At 37.4% G+C, this 16,771-nt stretch overlaps 1 protein-coding gene across 2 annotated transcripts in view; it reads right to left on the reverse strand.

Moving 5' to 3' along the window:
• mpp7a (MAGUK p55 scaffold protein 7a) overlaps positions 1-16,771 on the reverse strand; it is a 235,382-nt gene that overhangs the window by 187,992 nt on the left and 30,619 nt on the right. Inside the window, exon 1 of one of the 2 annotated variants that reach the window (XM_028434274.1) lies at positions 4,715-4,810. The exons of the other annotated variant lie outside the window; for it this stretch is intronic. The gene's annotated coding sequence lies outside the window, so the exon portion shown is untranslated. Of the gene's footprint in view, positions 1-4,714; positions 4,811-16,771 lie in introns of those variants that run through there. 2 annotated transcript variants of the gene reach the window in all.

The raw sequence follows: 16,771 nt of genomic DNA on the forward strand, positions 1-16,771 counted from the left end.
TGAGCGTTTTTCAAACGAGAGGTTTTCCTTTACCAATTCCACTCTTGTTTTTTCCATGAGATGATGCAGGGAAAGGACAGTCGGCAGAATCAGAATCTTATTTTGTTGGGTCTATTGGGGCTGAAGCACCTCGACCAATGAAATGAGCCGTGTGCGTCGTATACGTGTGTGTGAGTGCACGTTACTTTTGGTTGTCATTATAAGTCACAACCTTTTCCTAAATGTCCTAAATCTAAGAACTTAGATGTATAGATCAGAAAATATTATCACATCAGAATATACAATTATTACCTATCTTAAACGATTTATAAGAAAAGCTGTCATCTTCTAAGATACCTCAAACAGAATTAAAAAAAACAAAACAAGGGCAATAACTCGGTATTCTTATTTTCGAACTCCATCAAGGTATTGATACCCTGAAGCCACACACCAAATCCTATCTGAAAAGGTTTCTAAGAAAAGCTGTCCCCTTTATCTCAGATGAACGGAGCTAAAACCTATATCCCCCTTAAACACTTTGTGGTGGGGGAACAAATTATGATTTTTATTTTGAATTTTTAAAGAAATATAGTAAATAGGTTTTTACTATATTGAACTATATCAGTTTGATATAGTACCTTAGATAGATTTTTTCATTTACGTGTCATGCTCAAAATGTGCCCAACCCTCATGGGTGTAGAAGACACCAGAGATACAATTGCAGCGTTCCCCAGATAAAGGACAGAAACAAAGTCTATTTACAGCTCAGTAGTAAACACTAGACTCTGCCTTTTCTCACAGGCTTTGCAGGAAAAATCTGCTACAGCAAAAGTTCTTTTTTGTAAAACAGTTAAAGTTTTTCATAATCATCAAATTAGAGAATGTCAACATTAATCATGGACATTTTCAACGAAAGCAAAAACTCTTAAATTATCATAAATTGGACCGTAAAACAAGAAATAGCTTTTTTTCTTAATTTCAACAAAGTTACACAACAAACACACTGTCTACCCCAGAAATAGCTTTAAACTTTGAATACATGTTTTTCCACAATTAATGTCTCTTAGAAAATAAACAGTATACAGATGCTCATAATAACAATCCCTATATTTCAAAATGATTTGCTAATAACTACAGACATGTCAGTCTGTGAGGTATCAGATATTAATCCTGATCAATCAAGTGGTTAATTAAGAAATGAGGAAGAATCTTGGATGAGACGATGTTACTAATAATACTTTAAGCCATGTGACTGAGAACCAGGGTTGGGGTCATTTACATTTTTCTTTTTTTTTTCTCTCTTGTCTGAACATGCTGTCAAAGGTCAACACTAAAAGAAGTGCAATCATTATGAGACAGCAATACATGTTTTGTTATTGCAATAAAATAAATTGATTTATTTTATTGCTTAATTGTGACCATCACCAGCCCTCCCTAAGGAAGGGTAAGAAATCTTTTATTAGAGGGAGGATATAAAAAGGGAGAGCAGTGTTACACCTAAGTGGAAAGGGAGGGGGAGGGGAAAGGGAGCAGGGAGGAGAGACTCAAGGTAGGAAATAGAAAGGGTGGGGAGAATAGATTGTTTTACAGTGAGAGTGAGATGTGAAGTTGTAGAATATATTGTGCTTATTATGTTGTGTAATCAAGCCAGTGTTGTGACAGGTGTGAAGCTTAGCTATAATGGTGGTGGCTGTGAACAGGGGGAATGAGTGAGTGGTAGTACCTAAAACAGGTATTTGGGATTAACGTGTCTAAAGTTAAGGCCAGTATGAGTTTTATCCCACATCCCAAGGCATGCCAGTGCATCGTAGACCAGTATATGTGCAAAAAACCACTACCGCAAACCCAGGAACTGCCCCGGGCCCGCAGATGCAGCCAGGCCAGCAGAAAGAGTGGGGGCCAGGGAGCCCCAGGCCACCCCCCCACGGCCGAGCAACCCCAGGCTGAGAGGCAGTCACCGCCCCCCACACACACATCCGAGAAAGCCCCAAGCAGCCGAGCACCCAGCGCATCCCGCCACCGACCCCAACCCCCAACCCCAAGGCCCCCCGCCAGCATCCCGCCCCCCCACCCACTCACACCCAAGCAGCCAACCCCCGAGGGGAGGGCCCAGAGAGCCCCCCGCCCGAGACCCCAGCAGCGGAGCCAAGGCCCTAGCCCAGCAGACGGCCAGAGCCGCGCCGAACGGGCGGCCAGCGGGCACTCGCCGGCGGGCCCAGAGCCAGCAGGGATAAGACCCCAGCCCAGAAGGACCCGGAACGGAAGCAGCACCAAGAGCAGCGCACCAAGAGCAGCGCGCCCAGGGACAGCGACCACGCCCATAGTCGCCAACGGCACCAAGGGGATGCTGCAAGTTGCCCTGCCGGCCCCCAGGCACACCGACCAGGCACCCCAGAGCGTGCCAGATCGCCTTTCCTTGATGCCGCCCGCGAGATGAGCCCTAGAAAGCCCCCACCCCCCACCAAAGGGCCCAGTCACTCCGCAGAGCCCGGCTCGCAGGGCGCTGCCCAAGCCGGGGCCACCAGGCGCCGCACCCACAGGCATGGTAGGGCACGGCCCGCACCACCCGCCCCAGAAGACCCCCGCCAAGACCGGCCCGGCCAGCCGGCCAGGCCCGCCGGACCCCAAGGGCACCACCGCAGGACAGGGAACCCCCAAGGGCGAGCCCCCGGGCCAAACCCCCGTGGGGCGCGCCCCCCCAGCCCACGAACAGGCCACAACCCAGCAAGACCGCACAGCCCCAAGCGGTGCAAGAACAGCAGCCCAGGCTCCGCCCCCCCACCGGATAGCGCAAGCCATGGGGCAATGCCCCCCCGGCGCAAGGGCGACAGGCGGCCACCACCGCGGGAGCGAGGCACTCTAACAGCACACAACCAATGCGGCGCAGCAGCCCCCCCGCCAAAGGCACAGAACCCACCTACCTGCCAACTCGCAGATAGCAGGACAGACCTACCAAGCGGCCGATACCGACCTCAACCACCGGACCAGCTAGAGCCGCCCCCCAGCAAAGAGCACCATCCCGAAGTGCCAAGCAACCCCGCCCCAACCCCGGCGCAGAGGCCAGCACCCCCCAGCGCGCCCACCCCCCACCTCGGCGCAGCAGGCCACCCCAGACCCACACGCCGCGAGGCCCGCCCCCAAGGCAACCAGGAGACGAGACAAGCACCATGTCATTTACATTTTTCAATGACAATTATGTTTTCAATTATCCATGTCCAATTACAATTAAATTATGATTACAATAACCAGCATTTTTCCCAATTACAAATACATTCTCAATTATAATTTGACTGCCTTTTATTCATATAGCGTTGTTGTGATGATTGTGTGTATGATGTTTTTTTTATTATCTTTACATTTATATTTCAGTGCATTGATTATAATATCTAATGTAAAAGCCCAACTAGGGACTAAAATTTTGGATTTTAGAATATTTATACAAAAAGTACACAAACTACAACAGAAATGCACAAAAATATACAAAAAGACTCCAAAACACACAAAGTGACTCCAAAAAACATATATTATTGAAAAATACATCAAACAACAAAAATATGAAAATGACTGAAAAAACACAAAACTAAATATTTATACAAAAAATACACAAAATGACAACAGAAATGCACAAAACTACACCAAAAACGATACAAATACACACAAAATGACTCCAGAGGGGTATTCCATAAAGGAGGGTTAACAAACTCTGAGTCTATCCATAAACTCTGGGTCAACATACCCCTCGATGGGAAACTCTGGGTATCGGATTCCATTACAGCTGGTATGAAGTGGGTCAATCAACCCTGAGTATGTAAACCTTGGGTTACTTACGTGCACGCGCGCAATAAAAAGCCATTATCAATGGATCAAAGTTTACACAAACTACCATGGTAACCACCCAGAAGAGAGTGATTTAATCACCCTAATGGGTGAAATAAGCCGGTGTTTATGGAATATGAGCCTGTTCTAAAGGTGTTCACACTAAACACACCTTCAGTGACTATAGTGGCTTAAATCACCCGTGATTAGTCACACTTATTGGTCACTTCATCTATTCATCGCTTCAGTGACGTGACAAGTGGGGAATAATATGAATAAAATATGTCTGAGGAGACGTGTCTGCAGAGAGCCCTCCTGTTACACTGGATATAAAGACAGTGACTGCTGCTTGCCAGTATAGTGTACCTGCACGTTTTAGTGAAAAAGCAGAAAAGGTTTTGGGAAAATAAATAAATTTAAATTTAAAAAAAATAAAATCGAAAAAAAATCAATACTTAGCGGGAGCATATCGATAATCGATTGTGCAGAAAAATATCGTGATATATTGCCGTATCGAGATATTGTCACACTACTAGTATTGTTACTCTGTAAAATTGTAACTACAATTACACAGTCACTTATCTTAACTCAGTTACAATTCAATTATGATTACAAGCTTTTTAAAATTACAATTATAATTACGCCAAAATTGTAATGAATTATCAATTACGCCATCACAATAATAATTGACCCCAACCCTGCTGAGAACATCCACAAATTAACTGTAGGTCCAAATCTCTCGGATCTCACAATACTGGAGTGATTCAGTCAGTGAGACTCCCATTGAGGACTAGACAACGTGTCAGTTAAAGCACTGACAGACGTTCCCACACTATAATGTGACTGACAATAAGCCTTTAAACCGTCTGTGACAACAGGAAAGAAACTAAAAAAAGACCAAATCTCTGCAGGAACTCACCAGATCTCATCCAGTGGATATCCGTCAGTGTGGACACTACGTTCACACAGGAAGGCGTCCTCCCGCCAGGTGTCCCAGCTCACCTGAACAGACCTGAAACTCCCGTTTCTGTGTCTCCGCCCACTTTTACTCTCACTGCGACTCAATGGTAAACACAGAGGAAGGGTGTGGGCTGGTGGAAGCAGAAAACAAACCACACAAAGAACCAAAGGACATCACGTAGAAGCTTTCTATAGGGTTAATGCATCATAGCTCATTGAGCTAGTCCATACCATGATTACAGAGTGCATTCAAATTAAACATGCACGTGTTGTTCCTTTTATTTGCAAAGAAAGGGGTGAGCCATCTGGTTTCCTTTAAGGTAAACACTTCAAATGATCAAACATAGCAAAGAAAAACCATCAGAGGTTAAACTAGTCTCAGAACTAATACATCATGATGGCTTTGATAAAGTTTGTCAACATTACCTAATACAGGGGTTGCACAAAAGATTTCTTAGAGAAAGAAAGAGAATGTAAGTTAAGATGAAAACTATATTTCAAGATGCAATATGCCAGAACAACAGTGCAAAGTTTTGATATGTGATTACAGTTGTGGTCAAACTGCCCTAAGCAGGCCAGATACTATCATACTGATAACACTTACCAAGGTCTTTCTCAGAGACTCTGTCATTGTTATGCTTAGCGCTATCAGCAGTATATACTGTAAGAACCCTGAGAGCACAGAACAGCTACAGATTCATGGGACGCTCCTCACACTGAAACCTCTGAATCCCAGACCGGTCTGACCCCCCCCACCCCAAAAAAAACCTTTGACCAAATAAACCCTGTGTCAGCATTTGACCTTCAACCCTTTAACTTGACTCCATCTCATTTCATTCAAAACTGCCACAACAAGGTTAAATATAACAATAGCATGGGTTAAAAATGATAGAACTGCCTAAAGGATAAAACAAAGCAGCAACATAAAGTGGTTTAAAAAGCTTTTTTAAACCATTTATCATTAGTAAGTTTAAGAAAGGAAAGCAGCAAAAATATATTATATGTATATGATGGTATACAATATATTAATACTTACTCAATGAACACAACAAAATGTATATATTGTGATAGAGCAGGGGTTCCCAACACGGTGCTCATGGGCACCAGGTAGCCCGCATGGACCATGTGAGGGGCCCTCAGGAGCTCTAGTCACTAAAGAGCTTTTTTAAAATCTGATTTATTTTCCAGGATTCAAACTCACAAAGATAAATAAATACATATGAGAGATGTAGTTGGTACTTAGTTAAATACTGCTGATTACGTTTTAGTTTTAAATTAACCATCTTTAAACATTTATTTTCACAGAAACATTGTGACAATGTTTTTAAATGATGTTGTAGATTTGGTGTATGGGTTGTAGTATATTATATATAACATAATATAATAAATACAAGATATATTTTCAAAAACGCAAGGTGGTATTTCGGAAAATATGACAATTGTTACATTTTAGAAATGTTACGGTACGTTATACATATTTTTTACACTATTATCCTATGTTAGTAGCTAGTAAAATAGGAAGACAATTTTCTATGAAATGTAATGAAAACAATTGCATAAATTAGAAAAAATATAGTGTTGTTGAAACTTCAACATGTCCTATTGCTGCTATCCGTCCTTATTATCTTACCCTCAAATTAAAGTGAAATGGTGACTATTTAGTATTTAAGAATCACTCTTCTAACTGGAAGTGCTTGGGACTATACAGAACCACTGAAGGAGCTCACAGTTTTCAAAAGGTTGGTCTCTGTGATACAGTATATTATGAATTTAAATATTGTCTATATTTTGTTTAAAATGAAATTGATGAAATATGTGTACTAGTGTATATCAAATAGTAAAATATTAATATGCAAAGGTAATGTACACATATATATGATGTGTATGTGTGTATGTATATATATTTTATGTGCATGTATAAACTGTATATACAAGACTGTGTCGAACATATATTGAATGTGTATTATAAAAAATTGACAGTTTACAATTTTTTATTTTTTAATGATATTAACTAGAGAGCCTTGTTCTTGTTTTTTTGTGTGTGATGGGGTAAATAATTGAGTGTTTGTTCTGGGGTTTTCATGGGTTTTTTTTCTGAATTTAAAATTCTAATTGAAATCCATGTGTCCTATTGATGGCCATGTAGTGGCTATGAATGGCCACTAGAGGGAACACTAAGACAACTCAAATTCTTCAATCCCTGTATGTAGCAGGAAGACCATCATCCAACTTTTATTTTTATGATTTAAGTCGAGCAGATTCTTTGTGTCACAGTGAGAGTTGTATTGAGAATAATTAAGATTAATAAATTAGTAAAATTAAATTTAAAAAATCTGATTTTTCTCTGCCAGCATTCAAAGTCCAGTGCCAATTATTGCAGAAGGATGTTCCTTTATTACAACAGTATTATGTACTGTAAATGATATCAGTAATTTTAACACTGAATCATCTTCATTATGTACTGTAATTAGTTTTTGTAGGTATTTAATGAGACATTTGACTGTTTAACACTTTAAACCGTTCCTCCTACAGATTACATTTTCTTCACACATAAGTGGAACCTCACCATCTGATCAATATTATTATGCTGTAGTTTAACAAGCAGATGTCGTCCTGCCGTGTATTGACTGTTTCATTATCCTGAACTATTAAACCCATATTGTTTTATTATGACTCACAAAGTTTTGGTTTCTCTTTCTCTAAATATATGAACTCTTTGGACACATTATTCACCATTGAATTGTTCTGAACCTCCCTCTTCTTAGACCAACCTCAATTGTCCTCTCTCAAAACTCTTTACCATCAGGGTTCTCTCCAGTGCTGTTGAGCATAGGGCCCCTGATGTTGTGATTTTGCTCCCCTACGGAGTGATGTCACCCCCTACGCTCCATTTTTGGCAGCGTTTCTGTTGTTTTTTCCTTCTTTAATCGATACCGTCATAGTAATTGTTGCACACTTGGACACAAAGGGACTCCCAGGTGTGCACATATTGTTTTAACTCTTTTTAACCTGAATAATGAGAAACACATACACCAGCTGTGCTGTCTATTTAATACAGGCAATTTGCTCAGGTGTTCCCGTCTTTACCTGAGGACCCCTGCAGCCCTTAGCTGCCCCCGATGCTGCCTGTCTGCATCCTCTGCTTATGTAATCGTAATCACCTTCCACAAGTATGTAAGCTTAAAGAGACATCGGCTTCATTCTGGTTGGACAGGTTCGGGTCGTGTTCTGAGACCGCCACAGGTCTTTATTCGGCCCGATTAAAGCTTTACTGCAATCTCCGCTTTGTAACCAATAATCAGTCCAACATAAACAGTGAGCTTAATAATTTAAACAAAGACAATCAAATAAATCAAATAATAGAAAAATATAAAATAAGTGTATGAATGCGTGCGTTGGGGGGAGGGGGGCGTGTCCATAACAGTACCGATATTACTGCGAGTATAATATATAAAATGTTATTTCTTGTCTATATATATATATATATATATATATATATATTTCAGGCATGAGTAACTAACTACATTCATCATGACCCTTCACGAATGTATTTGATTTTATTTAAATTTGTTTCAAACATAACACAACAGTGTATTTACCACAATGAAAATTATATTAGTCATTTTTTTTTAATCAAACAGAGCAAAGTGGGAATGAATGGTAACAAAAACCTGCACATGAAGCCTGTAGATGTTTGAAAAGGTGTAGGAGGAAGTATAAAGTTACATGATCCTACCCCTTGTCATAACAAATAACTGTTGGCTTTAAACCAAGTAAGGCAGTAACAAAGATTTAAAAAAGACAAAAAAAAAAAAAAAAAAAAAAAAAAAACTTTAGCATTACTTCACTTCATTTGGCCCTCAAAGAGTTATACATTTAAAAAACAACGCTCGCTCGCATGCCACACGATCCTTCATTGCTGTCAAAAACTCCCGGTGCACAAACACACTGTGTCAACACACTAATACTCTCTACCTGCAAAACATAAACCCACACAACACATTTTTTTTTTCTTTGTTAACTAAGAAATCTGACGACACAAAAAAAAAAACTAACTATGACACGTTACATGCCTCTCTGATCAGCTGAACCATTGGGATGAGGAAAACTTTTCATTTTTATTAACAACTAACAAGTTAAGTACAGTTATACCATTAAGTGTATAGTTTGTAGACTTTTTTTTGCCATCATTGAGAAACTGTTTCAGGTTAAATTATTCTGGATTATCACTAATCTGTGTATTATATGTAACAAAGATGAGTAGTTCCTGTTTATCCTCCCAAAGAGTAGGTTGCTTTCAGAGATAGTTGCCATGGTAACCTGAGGGTTAAATAACTCCAATATCAGTTTCCCACATTCTGAGACTGATAAACAGAAAACACACTTTAGTAAGTGTACAGCTGTTCAACTGTACAGTAAAACACCCTGTAGACTTAGAGGAGGAGCCACACCAAACCTAGCCGTGCACCAATGTGTTTGTTTAACGACATACAGTATGACTAGTATTGTTGATATGACTTTTAAAAAGTGGGAAAGAAATGTGGTGTGTCATTTCAAACACAAAACTCCTTAAACCAGGGTTTTTGTTTAGGGGATTGTAAAGTTTTAGATGGACAAGAAAACGGAATGTGATGGGAAAATATTATATTCAGTATTGGGACATCTATCCTTACCTCAAACAGTAGATATTAGTGGTAATTTGGTACTTTTTGCTATTTTTTATTTTTATTTTTGATTACAAGAGAAATCTGTGACTACAACACAAGAGAAAAACATAGAAAATACTATAAAAACACAAAAAACTACTCAAAAAGTCAACAAAACAACAACAGCAAATATACAAAATTAAGTTAAATACATAAACAAGCAAAACAACAACAGAAATACATAAAAAATAACCCAAAATGACAGCACAAAAACACAATATAACTCCAAAAAGCCTATATTTTACAGGAAAAATATACAAAACGACTACAGAAATGCACAAAATGCCTCAAAATGAGAACAACAAAGAATAACATCAACAAACATACACAGAATGAAAGAAAAACTCTGTTAACGCTCAGATTGCTCATTATTCTAAATGATGACATGAATGTTGATAACGTGGTCCTCCGATCAAACTAACACATTTTTGTGGCTCCGCTATGATAAAAGTTACCGACCTCTGCCCTTTGGGTTTCAGGGAAGATTTGTTCCCATTCCTCGTTTGAACATTCTTCAATTGTTCAATTTTGCGCAGTTTTGTTACTTTTCTGATTGGCGCTACAATGTCTATGGAGTTTTGTAATCAGCGTCTCAAACATTTCACGGGAACACACAGTATTTATTTATTTATACGGAAAATATACTAAATGAGTAAAATAAAACAAAAAACTAAACAATATTTATACAAAAAGTACACAAAATGACTCCAGAATCACTCTATAATGGCAACCAAAAACACAACAAAATGACTCAAAAAAATCATACATTACAGAAAAATACACCAAACAACAAAATATAAAAATGACTCAAAATACACAAAACTAAATATCTATTAAAAACATACACAAAATGCCAACAGAATCACACTACAATGTCAACAAAAAACTATAATTATATAAAAACACAACAGAAAACATACATTACAAAAAATATAAAAATGTGTAAAAAAAAAAAAAACAACAAACATTCATACAAAAATGCAAAAAAACAACAGAAAGATACAAAAATACAGTCAGTAAGTCAGTAAAAAATAAAAAAAACAAACACATTATGTGCATGTCCCATAGAATTAAACCAGATAAATCACACACACTTTTTTAATTTGCATCCCCAAATAAACCCTTTATAACACTACAGAGTACAGAGTATGTACACTTCTTTGTACACCCAACCTTCAAACATATTCTCATTTGGACATAATTGACAACTCTACTTGAGCTCCCACTATATGAGTACATACTTTCGACGGGCACTTTACTAGCAACCAAAAACAATTATACAAAAAATGCACAAAAAGACAACTGAAAGATTAAAAAAAATACACATGGCTCCAAAAAACATACATTACAGAAAAATACAACAAAAATACAAAAATGACTCAAAATACACAAAACTAAATATTTATACAAAAATACACAAAATGACTCCAGAATCACACTACAAAAAAACTATAATTATACAAAAATACACAAAAACACAACAGAAAGATACGCAAATACACATGACTCCAAAAAAACATACATTATAGAAAAATACACCAAATAAAAAAATATAAAAATGAGTAAACAAAAAAACCATTTATACACACATTTATCATGTTCATGTCCCATAAAACTAAACCAGGGAAATCACACACGCTGTTTTATTTTGCACCCGCAAATAAACCCCTTTATAACACAGAGTACAGAGTATGTACACCTCTTTGTACATCCAACCTTCAAACACACACTCATTTGGCCATAATTAACTCTACTTAAGCTCCCACATGAATGCATACTTCTGACAGGCACTGTACTAGCTTAAAGAATTAGGGCAGAATTCAAACTTTTTTAGTGTTTGAATTAGGAATGGCACAAATATTTGGTGCTTTTTGCTGTTTTTGATTTATTCTGTTGTGAGTTTAAACCAAACACTTTTATAATTACATTTCACTGTGTTAGTTGGTAATGGTAATATTATAGGACAGGTTCAAAGCAGTGTTCATTTTGTTGATAAAACTATGACTAATTTAAAAAATATCGATGTGGGCAAAAACTATATCAAAATACATTGACATTTTCTACAACTAATAAAAACAAAACTATAATTTCCTCCCATGGGATGATATCCAATCAGAACTCATGTGATCATGTGGTCTGTGGGTATTTAGAAATATCAATAACATCCAATATCAGGTTGATCAATTGTAATTGCATGTTTTTTTTTAAAAATGCATAAAGTTTTATTACAGTAGATGTCATTTAGTTGACTAAAACTAGACTATAACTGAAATAGTCCTGATGATTTAAATAAAGTTGCATATTAGCACTGGTTCATAAATAAGTGTAATCAGTTACACCTGTGTTGTTTTAGCAACAGCCAAGGTTAGGGTCAATTACATATTTCAGTTACAATTACGTTTTCAATTACCCATGTTCAATTACATTTACAGTGACAAGCATTTTGAATTAAAATTATTTTTCATCCTCAATTACAATTATGTTCTCAATTACTAAAGTTCAATTACAAATAATCACAATTACTGAGCCTGAAATAAATCACCTAATAAAAGTTATCCTCCCTCTTGTGTTAGCGTCTCTTATGAAAACAGTTCCTAAATCAGCTGTAAAATACACTAATAAAAATATCTATCATCTAATTTATTTCCTATCTATCGATTACCATGTTAGACTTCCTAATCAATAAAAATATAGGTTTTAATATTTTTAGTGTGGGCGTCAGCCTTTTTTCTGTCAGTATACCCCTAGATTTCATTTTTTTTTTTTAAATGGTAAAATGTGGAAAAGTTGATATGAAACATATTTTAATAATTGTTCACTACATACTGTATGCGTAGAACTGTACATAGAACTGTAACATGGTTCAACAGTTTTAACCTAAATTATAATTTACCTTTTTTATAGAATTTTCATGGCAATTACAATTACAAAGTGAATGATCTAAACTCAATTACAATTGTGATAGGAACACATTTTTAAAATTACAATTACAGTTTTAATTACGCCATATTTGTAGTTAATGATCAATTACGTGATTACAATTATAATTGACCCCAACCCTGGCAACAGCTATAAATATAATATTTTGATAATGAAGAACAAACTGTTTCACATTTTAAAGAAACGGCTTACAGAAATAAAATCAATAATTTAAGTCACAACTTCTAATCGAGGGGAGAAGGTGGGTCCTGAAAGCCATGGAAACACCTCCGTCCCCCCATCCCATCCCCCTGGTTCTCATGCCCACACAGCAGCTCTTTGTTTCTGTGTGACCCACTAACAAGGAGACGAGGCCACACGGCTACAATCAGTCAGTGATGACACGCACACGCACACGCACACGCACACGCACACGCACACACTCTTATCAACATGTCTTGAATAGGAATCAAATTAACACAAAGACTTTTTTTTTAATATTTCTTCTTTTGAATAAACAACAATCTGCAGTCATTCCTTCCATGTTTTTAATAAGAATCAAATAAACAACAGAAATATATTGTACATTTTTGTATGTATTTTTTTCCAAATAAAAATTGTAATAATCAATATTATGCCATCATTCTTAACAAAGTGTCTTGAATACAAATATAAAACTAGAGGTATCCCGATTAAACATCAATATCGGATATCGGTCCGATATTAGCCTGAAAACGAAAATCGGATTCAAATTTCCGGATTTTATATATTTTTTTCAATTCATATTTTATTTATTATATTCAACTGCAGAATGCTGTAGATATTATGTTGAAGGTAAAAATGTTTGTAACCAATTGGTTAATAATAAATGGGTCTGTATGGCTATTCCTGCTACTTCCTGGCTATGTATGATTGTATGCTAATATTGGATCAATATCGGTATCAGCCGATACGCAAAGCTGCAATAATTGGTATCATATCAGAAATGAAAAAGTTGTATGGAGACATCCCTATATAAAACAAAACATTAAATAATTAGAATTACAATTTAACTTTATTCTGTTAAATATTGTTTTGTTTTATATAATGCATTATTTATATTATATCATTATATTTATATACAGTAACATATATACATTTACTATTATATAATATTATTATTAATAATAATAAATACATTTAGAATATATTTCTATTATTCAACCTGTCCATCTCTCATGGCACACAAGAGGCCCATGGAACAGAGGTTGAAATACCCTGATCTAAAGTACAGAAGACACTGTCATTGTCAGTGATAAAAGGGCTTTAATACTTGTCTTCAGCCTAAATGCCTGAGTAAAATGATGTTTATTTATAGACAGCAGCACAATCATCTGCATATATAACATATATAAAGTCCACACATTCACACACGTTAATTAGATGAGAACCTGTAGCAGTGAGAGACTCACAAACAGAAACATGCAGAGGGATAAAGAGCGAAACAGCTGGTGGGATGGATGGACAGATGGAGAGACAGAGATAAAACAGATAAGGAAAGAGTGATGACGTAAGCAGCAGCACAGAGGACGAGCAGCTAACCTTAGCTCCTATGTTTAACCCACAGCGCCACCTGCTGTGCATTTACAGCACCCGTTAACAGGAGCGCAGCAGGACAGACGGAAAGATTAATTTCATCTAAAGTGAGTCAGGGCTGGTAAGAAAACAATAACACTGGGATTGTGTATGAATAAGATAAGCTTCAAATTATTCCATCAAAGGGGCAGTATGATGAAAAAAATCACTTTATAATGGTTTTGTTACAGTGAGATACATTCCTTTAGCCTCATTCAGAGGGTTAAGTTGAAAAAGTTGTTTCCTCCCTCCTTTGTTATTCCACATTTTGTAAAAAGTCAGCTTTAAACGGGCCAGCTGGATTTTTCTTGCGTTGTGACGTCACAATGCGGAAACTCCTCCTCCTGACAATCATGCTCCTCCTACCCTATAAGAATGTGAGCTCCTCCCTCTCAAACTACCTCACAGGTAAAACAAGAAGAGACAGTCATCAACATCTCCCGCCAGATTGGTTCTCATGATAACTCACAACCTTTTCCTAAATGTCCTAAACCTAAGAACTTAGATCTATACATAAGAAACTACTATCACATCAGAATATGACATTACTAACTATCTTAAATGGTTTCTAAGAGAAGCTGTCCTCTTTGAAGATACCTTGAACAGAGTATAAAAAAAGGCACAAGGGCAATAATAATTGTGTGCTTCTCATTTTCGAACTCCATCAAGGTATTGATACCCTGAAGACACAGTGAATTTGGTTACTCTATCGTAAAAGTTTTCTAAGAAAAGCGGTCCCCTTTAACTCGGACGGATGGACGGTGATCAAACCTATATCCCCCTTCCACACTTTGTGGCAGGAGATAATAAAATAGAACTTATACACTGAAGAATATACACTGAACTAAAATATAAACATAACACTTGTTTTTGCTCCCATTTTTCACGAGCTGAACTCAAAGATCTAAAACATTTTCTAAATACACAAAAGACCTATTTCTCACAAATATTGTTCACAAATGTGTCTAAATCTGCGTGAGTGAGCACTTCTCCTTTGCAGAGATAATCCACCCCACCTCACAGGTGTGGCATATCAAGATACTGATTAGACAGCATGATTATTGCACAGGTGTGCCTCCGGGTGACCACAATAAAAGGCCACTCTAAAAATGTTCAGTTTAATTACACAGCACAAGAAGTCGCAAGTTCTGAGGGAGCGTGCAATTGGCATGCTGACTGACACACACACGCACACCATCTGAAGCAGAGTTTTTCAACTCACAATCACAATAGCCCAGGGGTCTGCAACCTTTAATCCCTAAGGAGCCATTTTGCCTAAACTTAACTGGATTAAAGTCCTTCCGGAGCTGAAAAAAAAAAAACCTTCTTAACAAAGACAATTCAGTGTATAAAATAATGTACAGTTGAAATAATATTGAATAATTTTATGAATTAATAGATTTGAAGGGATACAAAATAAAACTTGAACTTGAGATCACGTGATCATGTCGGTCAACACGTGCTAATTTCTTGCAACATATCAAGAATGCATAATAAGCTGGCATGTTGACAGTTAAATAAATCTTACCCCCACACTATTTTCTTCCAGAATAGTCTTTTTGTTAGTTTAGTTATCTTAGCAGGGATTTACAACTCAAGATTAGCCACAGGTGCAAGGAAAGGTGAAGTAGGAAGGTGGCCAACTTATTGCGCAAATTTATTCATTTTCAGATTATCAATTTGTTTTGTAGTAAGCTCATAGGTTAGTCATGTTCCCACAATATTTCACGGGAGTGAGGCTAATCTTGCTGACAACGTTGTCCTTTATCAAACTCGTTTTTACTCCCTTTAAGTTGGAAGCCAAAGTACTTCCAAACATCAGCTTTGTACTAGGGAGGCAGTATTATTTTGTTAGCCATGTTGTTTGGGATTTGAGTCAGTCCGCTCCTGCCACTGTGACTGCCTCTACTACAGAAATGGTGCTGTGCCGCACAGCAAAGTGGCTCTACGGCGCCATCTTCCGGAGTGGAGGTGCGGCACAATGAATGGTGATATACGATATAAATCTAGATATTTCTAACTAATACTTATCAGAAAGACAATTCTGGGTTAAATTAGCTGATGAAAAACGACACACAAGCACATTTACTAACAAACAGCTGCACAATACGTGCCACTTTTGGCTTTTTCTCCTCTAAGGGACAGCACGTGTGAGTGAATTCTGTAGTGTGGCTAATGTAGGGGATGGTCCGAGTTAGGACTCAGGAATCCATCTAACTGTGCTTGTCATACTGTTCTGAGATGTAGCAAAAGCAGTAACTCCTTAAACTTTTAATACAAAATAAAAATACATTGATATAGAGACGATAATGTAAGTTCCTATATCGCCAAAATAGAAAACTCGATATATCTTGAATCTTGATGTATTGCCCAGGCCTAAATGGTGGTTATAAAGCATTAACAGAAACGTCTCTCATCTCTTATCAAATGATCTGTCCAGCAGCCTCACCATAAAGGCATTAGAATATTTGTTGTGTTTAATGCAAAAAACAGTTGACAGTAAAATGACCCAAGCTGGCCACGTTGAGGTTTTTAACACAAACAGTGACACAAACAGTGTACATATTCCATCTACATAAACTATTTGGCTTAGCTCCTGTATGATGTGTTAGCCATGATCCCATTCATGCTGTATTTCACAGTCAGTGCCAAAAAACATTAAGCCCACATGGGTGTTCTGCATGTGTACACCCGAGAATATGTAATAAATTACTCAAAAAGACACACACGAGAATTTATGTTGGTTTAGTTCTGACCTAATGACCGCTGTAGACCAC

The sequence above is a fragment of the Gouania willdenowi genome, chromosome 20 (genome assembly GCF_900634775.1).
Source record: "Gouania willdenowi chromosome 20, fGouWil2.1, whole genome shotgun sequence".
Taxonomy (NCBI): domain Eukaryota; kingdom Metazoa; phylum Chordata; class Actinopteri; order Blenniiformes; family Gobiesocidae; genus Gouania; species Gouania willdenowi.